At 35.8% G+C, this 8,346-nt stretch overlaps 1 long non-coding RNA gene across 1 annotated transcript; it reads left to right on the forward strand.

Annotated features, from left to right (window-relative positions):
* Window positions 1–666: 666 nt before the first annotated feature.
* LOC113219051 lies at window positions 667–5,660 on the forward strand. The gene is made up of 3 exons (XR_003305489.1): window positions 667–4,832; window positions 4,904–5,027; window positions 5,374–5,660. It is a non-coding gene; the product is annotated as an uncharacterized LOC113219051 (long non-coding RNA).
* Window positions 5,661–8,346: the final 2,686 nt, after the last annotated feature.

Genomic DNA, 8,346 nt, shown 5'->3' on the forward strand with positions numbered 1-8,346 from the left:
GGGAGGCAGATCCTAGATCCGAACAGGTAGGTCAGTGTTTCTGTTTTTAGTGTTTCCGGAAATCGAAACCGGTCAATAATCTTTCTTCTTTAACTTTTGACTATTAGCCTTTCGGCCTTTATTTTTACGAGATCTTGTGCGAAATGAGTTCCAGGAACGATGATTCCCTAGGAGGAGCCACGACGTTTTGAAACTTTGTTCGAGGCCTGGAACGTTTCGTTCGTTAGAAAATCGTGTCCTTCTAGCGGCGAAGGAAGTGGTCGAAAATAGATCGCTGCTATCTTTTGGAACGACATCGTGGAATCGTTCTTTGTTGGTGAAATCCATGACTTTGAGGATCACGAAAGTATCTTTGGAAAGTTTTTCGATAACGTTATTTTGCAAATTTTATTCCAATCAAATTATTTTACTTATTCCAGTTAAAAAGTTAGATAGTCATTAATTTTTTTATAAATTAAAACACATTAGATATTATAAATAGGACAGAGGCATTAATTATTTGGTAAGTTTTTATATTTTACTCAAAGTCTTTATATTTTAACAATTTTCATTTTTAGACGTAATATCACGTTATCATTAATATTATATATTATATATTAATATTATATATTAATATATAATTATATATTATATATTATTGAAACTTTGCTTAACACAATAGAAATTGAACAGATAAAAGAAAATTTGTCGGATCAAAACATATTACTCATCAAGCCTGTTATCTAAATACATAAATAAGTTGCTCAAAAGGAGTAACAAAGCTTTCACCGAACAAAGCATCGAAAAAATCGAATATATAAAATTGAAATAACTTTTCTTTATCCTCCTATCTTCGTATTATTTTATTCCAATTTCCAAATTACAAAATTTTAACGAAATAATCGAATTCTGGCGAAGCTATACAATAATATACACGTATCAATAAACATATACGCAATAATAACACGGAGTAACACAAAGGATCAATTCTTCGAAAAGCAAAACAAAAACTTCTCCCCACCAATATCGCTCTCTCCAATTCACTAATAACACGTAGTCCTCGTAAGAACACATAGACCAAACGTCCTGTAGACGTCGAGGAACGCGGTCGAAAATAGATCGATGTCGGTTGGTGATAATCAGATTCCATGGTGCCGTTTGTTAACACCGTTTGTTGAATCGTGCAGGAAATTTGTTCGTTGCCCCGTGAAATCCGCGTCATCGATGTCTCGTCGTCGTCGTCTTCGTCTTCGTCGTCGTTGCCGTCTTCGTCGTCTTCGTCGTCGTCGTCGTCGTCATGGCCTCTCCAACCGTGGCTACATATTTCACACTGGTGAGTAAATAAACGATTTCTGGGTAACGTTGAAGAATTCGAGGGTGGGGGGAGGGGGAGGAAGAAGAGACCGCTTTTCTTGACCGTGACATGTGGCCGTTTCGAAATAAATTTTTCCACCGAGCATCGACGACGACTACGAAGACGAGGATTCTCCCTGTTTTCAACTCCGCTGTCCCATCTTTCTCCTCCTCCCTCGCCCCTCCTCGTGCTCGCACACTTTTCTCGGCCGTGTTTCTTTCGAAAGGGAGGCTATGCATTTTTCGCCGGCTTAAAAATAGGCGATCAACGTGGCACCGCGAAACTGGCCAGAGGTCAGTCACTCCTCGGGCGCAAAAATAGCCGGCAAAATGGAAAAAAATAATCTCCTCCTCCGGTGAATCCGACCGAAATCTTGGATACCGACGAAGCCTGGACGGACCTTCGTGTTTCCATGATTTTCTATTTACTCGGTAAGTAAATAAGTTTTTGCATTTCTTTCCTCGTATTACACGTATTCCTCGTATTTATTTATAAGTTTTTCTCCAACTTTGGTCGCGAGATGGAAAGTTTGTTTCTCATATTATTCGCATTACAGTGTTTCTTAGAATTGGAACGAATTCTAACAAAATATTCTTCCTTTTAATTAATAATAATATTTCTTTTAAATAGGTACTATAGGATAGTACGAAGTGAAAATCCTATTTTCTCACAAGCATCATGAACGATCACGTTGGCCAGCCAAACGAGAGCGAGAAATTCGAAAAAACCCAGAAGTCGAGCTTGGACCGATTCCCATACTGGTCCACCATCATTTCCACAAACCAGTGCCGTCCATTGAGCAAAAGTTGCTCTCTTCTTTCTTGGAAATCGTGTTCATTCGCGTTGCATCAAGGCCCAGATTGCGAGGTCCGAATCTGCACCGTCAGCCCAGCTAGATTTTTCACGGTCCCCGATCTTCTTTGTAGGGGGCGCTGCCCGCTTGTCATATTTGCCTATGATGGACGACGATTCATCGATTCAGAAAGGAAACGTTTCCTCGGGATGACGAGCACGTTTCCCATTCAGAGAGAAAGGTGGAGAATAGAGAACGGTCGCAACGCATTTCGCCAATTCCACACCCGATCCCGATCATTATCGGTTGCCCAACTTTGAGAATCCAAGGACCAATTTTCCAGAGGTGATCGCTGTTTCTTTTTTCTTCTTTTTTTTTTTCCTCCTCTCTCCTCCTGCGCATTGCGGATGGCCTCCTCCCCCTTCTCTGCAGAGAAGAATAAATCGTGTCGCGTTTAGCCCGTGGCGTTTCTCGACCGATCGAGCGAAACGAGGACCAGCATCTGGACAATTCTATCTTTGAACTGGAATTTCGTCTGGCGAGTGGGCTGGCTCGCGTCTTCGTTATTTTCATGACGAATTGTTATTTATCGTGGGGAGGTGGTTGAATCGTGGGATTCAAAATGAAAGGGAATTTTGTCCCCTTTCGGTTAAAAACGGTCTTTCTTGAATGTTTTAAATGTATAATAATTGAAGTTTGTAAATTTTCAGATTCTGGGAAGTGTTCTCGAGAAACTAGGTAGGTTGACTCGTTTTTAAACTAATTTTTAATTTTATTCAAAAGAGATTTGGAATTTAAAATATTTTATAATCTATTTTAAAAATTTGGAAAATTTTCAGATACCTTCTTTCTTCCATATTCCATGTAATTGCAGCGTCTTTCTTCGCGTCGAGTTGATTTTGGAAACTGTTAAAATTCGAGGAATTGATAGGGGGGGATGTGACGTAAGAGTGATATTTCATGTTGTTTGTGTAAACTTTGGTGGAATGTTGGATCAATGTAATGCAGTTATAGTGAGTGGATGGTATTTTCCAAGGATACATCGTATAGTTAAATTCCTTGGAATAACTTATATACAACTATGCTCGTTATATATAGTGAATCGTATATTAGATCATTTAAAAAAATAGTTGTATATATAATATATTCAAATATTTTTTGTTTCAAATCTCAGTTGAATATCGACATTGATTTTCAAAAAATCAATTATTACATCAAGATTTTCTTATTAATATTATACACTCACTTATCAAGATACGTTTCACTATATGTATCGTGAGGTTAAGGGTTAACCCATAGAAGAAATATTTATTCCTATCGACAGACATGGAGCTATAAAGGCCGACTTTCCATTCCATTTTTTATACGAACAATCGATCCATAATGCAGCTAGTTCCTCTAATATCCTTGTTCATACATTTACAAAGTATAACAATATCAGATAGTTGATTTAAAAAATAAAAAAATCAAATTATCCCAACGTTCAATCACGATTCATAGATTGAAATTTTTCCAAAATTTAAAAAAAACACTTATATCGTCCCCCATATTAATTCCAGGACTGAAAAAAGCAAGGTATAAGCCCGAAAAAAAATCACAGGAAGAAATGATTCATCCACGATTTCCTTCAAGACCAACCTACTTCGAATCCTTCAAAATTTCCTAAAAAAAAAAAAGAAGAAAGAAAGAAAGAAAGAAAGAAGGAAATCTATATATTCCACGTAAATCACTCGCACATCTTTGTATCCCCCGTATTAAGCTCGAATAGCTAAAGAAAAAAGGAAGGTATAATCTGAAAGAACAGGAAGGAACAATTCGTACGCTCGCACCGTCTCGATATCCGGCCAGTTAGAATCGTGTTCGCCCCGGGCGTCCGGGCAAATCGTCCGAGATAAATGTCCAGATTTCCCGGCGACACGTCGTCTAGCATCAATCCAGTCCTTTCTCCCTCCTCAACTCACCCTCCTCTTGCACACGTATGTATATATGTATATATATATAAAGAAGGAAACGGAGAGGAAACCGGTGGTGGAAGCGTCTAATCGTTTTACAGAAACGAACGATCGTGGAGGCCGGTTGCGCGTAGCCAGGCCAAGGAAAGTACGTGAACCTTGCGAAATTTTCGTTTACACAGCCGCCCGTATATCAAAAGTTTAATTGAATTTTCGGCCGAGGCCTTGGCCCGGGGAGATTAGGATCGTGGCCGGCCTCTTTCCCCCTCCCCCCTGCCTCGTGTCTCTTTCCACCTACGACGACCCTGGCCGTCTTCCTGATACCTCACGTCCTCTTTATCTGTGTATTACTACCGTCTTTACGCGATTATTATTCTAGCTGCCCCTTCCACCTTTGATTATCATGCGAGATGGAGGAGGAAGCGTCTTCAATTTGATTCCACGAAAGATTTTCTTTTTTTTAGGTGGGTTGAGATTTGGTAATTAATAAGTTTTAAGTAGTTTTAGTTAATTCTGTATTTTTGTATTTTTAAGAAAGACGCGACGAAGATACGAAGAATCGGTTTTTCTTTTTATTCTGAAATTTTTCTAAGGATATTGAACATTATCTGTTAGAAAGGAAGGGAAGAGGATATATTTTTTAAACGAGAAATAAAAATTTGAAGATTCGGATTTCTTTGAGGAAGGAAATTCCAGGTGGAACGATATAGGTGTATATAAATTACTTTTTGGTCGAGATACGTTGAATTGTTTCGTAAGTAAAAATGATTATATTTAGAAAGATTGGTTGTTTAGGGATTTTGATATTGTTATCGTTTGCTCTAGATTTTTGAAAGGAAAATATGGACGTGATATGTTTGATTTATGGGGGATACTCGTCTTGTTATTAGTGGTCAGGCGTATTTTCTTCTAAGTTCTTCGGAGAGTTTCAAAGGAAATGAATGCCCAGGTATATATATAAATCTACCATACGTTATAATTCTTTTTTATTTCTTCGATGAGCTAGAAAATTTACTTACTTTGAAGGGTATTATAGAATCTCGAATGTAACGCAAAAAATATATCGTAAAAAATAAATTATTTCACACACAGCAAATCGAAGAAATGATAGAATAAATTCGTATTTAAAATTCGTAAAAATTTGTCAAGGAAAAAGAATCTTTCGTATATACAATCTTAAAATTAAAATTATATTTCTTTCTGTATCATTCGATACACAATTTTATCGAACCATTTCCACAAATCAACGAGTTCGTGCAATGCATCCTGATAACGCACGACCTTCTTCTTGACAGAATACGAATAGATATTTGCATAATTACACGTTTTATTGTACCCTTTTGGTCATGAGGGTAAGATCGAATTTATCTCATTGGCCCTCACCTGTCCTGCACGATGCGGGCCGGGACAACTGACCACCTGTACAGTCCCAACAACAAAGAAAAAAAAGGAACGACCTAGAATGCCCGTTATTAATGAGAGACTCCACATTAACAGTTTAATAATTGACGATGGTAATGTACTTCGCATTTCCACTCATAAATTAAGATCGTTAACATGTATACTGCATTAAGTGCATTAAATTTCGCTCGAAATCTTTCTTTTTTCCAAAAAAGAAAAAAGAAGAGAAATTTATATAAATTACAAGTAGTTTATTTTTTTCAAATTTTCAATCCCCATTCGTAAATTAAAAATTTACAATCTTATTCTAAATTTCAAATTTCGTATCATTTTTAATTCTAATTATTAAATTTCGTATCATTTTTAATTCTAATTATTAAATTTCAAGCTGAAAATTATCAAATTTCCAGGATTAAATTAAATAATTTAATGTTGTAATAAAAAAAAAAAGAAAAGAAATTTATATAAATTACAAATAGTTTATTTTTTTCAAATTTTCAATCCCCATTCGTAAATTAAAAATTTGCAATCTTCTAAATTTCTAAATGTTTTAAATTTCTTGTTCTAAATTTCAAATTTCATATTACTTCTAATAATTATTACTTCTAATAATTAAATTTCAAGCTGGAATATCAAATTTCCAGGATCAAATTAAATAACTTAATGTTGTAATGAAAAAAAAAAGAAAAGAAATTTATATAAATTAGAAGTAGTTTATTTTTTTCAAATTTTCAATTCCCATTCGTAAATTAAAAATTTGCAATCTTCTATTCTAAATTTCAAGTTTCATATCATTTCTAATTCTAATTATTAAATTTCAATGATTAAATTTGAAAATTATCAAATTTCCAGGATTAAATTAAATATTATTAAAATAAATTTCAATGATGAAAATTATCAAATTTCCAGGATTAAATTAAATAATTTAATATTGTAATGAAAAAAAAAAGAAAAGAAATTTATATAAATTACAAGTAGTTTATTTTTTTCAAATTTTCAATTTGTAAATTAAAAATTTGCAATCTTCTGTTCTAAATTTCAAATTTCGTATCATTTCTAATAATTAAATTTCAAGCTGGAATATCAAATTAAATAATTTAATGTTGTGATGAAAATTTAAAAGGTATTTGTCGTATTTGCAGCCACCTTTAGCGACTCTCACGTCCCAAAATTCGTCACCTAAAATCGACACAAATCAAGTAGACATCATTCATTCTCTGGACGGTTAGTTTCACAAAACGCTTTACACCCTGTACCGGTCCGGAAATTTTAACGAGATCTCGAAAGCGGCCCTCTCTGGTTAAACAAAGGTTGGACACGTTGTCAGAAAAGGATCTGCGGAGGTAACATTCTTGCGGCTGGTGCGAGCCGCATCTCGAAGATCGAGGTTGCGTTCTCGTCGTTCAAAAACGACGATCCCGCAGGTCGTAGCAGCCGCGCGAAACAATAGAAAAGCCATAACTTTCTCCGCACGGCCATAGTCGTTACATCCTGTGTTTGGAGTGGCCGCGAGACGCGGAAAAATCGCCCGTATCTTGTCCTGTTTTATTCTCAAAAAAAAAAAAAAGAAGAAGAAGAAAAAAAAGAAGAAAAAAAAAAGAAAGAAAAGGAAAAAATTAAATTAAATTAACGCAATTAGAATTTTACTTTTAAATTATAATTTCTTTCTTGACTGTAATTTGAAATATTAAAAGTTTTATAATTAAATTTTAATAATATATTTATGCGTTTATAAAGAAAAATGAATGAAATGAAGTTTGTGTGAAAAAGGAGAGAAAGAAAGAAAGAAAATGTTGTTTGAAAGCTATTCGAAGATGGAGTGGAAGGGAAAATTTAAAAAATTTGAATTGATATTAGCTATGAATTCGTAAAATGTTCATAGCCGACTAATTATAAATTATGGTTTCAAATTACATCCTTCCCACTAACAATAAGACACGTCTTCATAACTTCGAAAGATATATTGAGCATTTCATAATAATAAATGCGCATCGCTAATTCATGAAAAGCATCGGTAGATAGACTGACCTTTAGTACCATTATACATTGACTCTTCTGCCTGTCAATTATTCAATATTATACGATTATAAAATTATTTATACAAGACCATTAATTGCGCGCAACGATTCAATAGTTCTCTATCTTTTTATACCTCGAATGATACGATTCAACGAATTTCGAATTCGAGAAGAAACGATTCGTTTCGGGAAATTTGATTGCAAATATTTCTAATAGGATAAACAAGTTTCTAAAATTAAAGAAAGAAAAAAAAAAAAAGAAGGGAGAAAAATCGATAAACGAAACGAAAAGAAATGAAAAGACACCGCTCATTCTCAATTTAGAAGAAGAACGTGGGGAGGCTAAAATTTCGGGTAGGCGCACCGTTACATCTCGTCTAATCAGAAAATTGAATCGTCTTCTCGTCGTCTCGCCTCTTCCTCCTCCCCTCTCTCCTCAACTCTTTCTTCTCTCTGTTCTCTTTTTCCACCGATTCCATCGTTCCTCCTCTCTCGTCCTCTTTTTTTTTTTTATTCTCTTCCCTTTTATTCTGTTCCGATGTCGGACTGTACGACCCGCATGCCGTTTACGAGACGAGAGGCCGAATAGATGGCCGGAACGCGCGCGTCCGCTCCTCTCCGCCCGTCCCGCTTGCGAGGAGGCCGCAATGGGGACACATGTCAAAACAATTGGCACACAGGTGTATCGAATTTACCGAAGAAAACGGCGGAGGACGGTCGAAAGAATCGTGGTGTTGCGTCATCGGGGCCCCTCCTTGGGCTCGATCTTCTTCAACCGGCCGATCGACGAGTCGCGACGGCTGTTGCAGTCCAAGCTTTTTGTTTCCTGGGATGGAGAAGAATTCGTGT

This window comes from Apis mellifera, linkage group LG10 (assembly GCF_003254395.2).
Source record: "Apis mellifera strain DH4 linkage group LG10, Amel_HAv3.1, whole genome shotgun sequence".
Taxonomy (NCBI): Eukaryota; Metazoa; Arthropoda; class Insecta; order Hymenoptera; family Apidae; genus Apis; species Apis mellifera.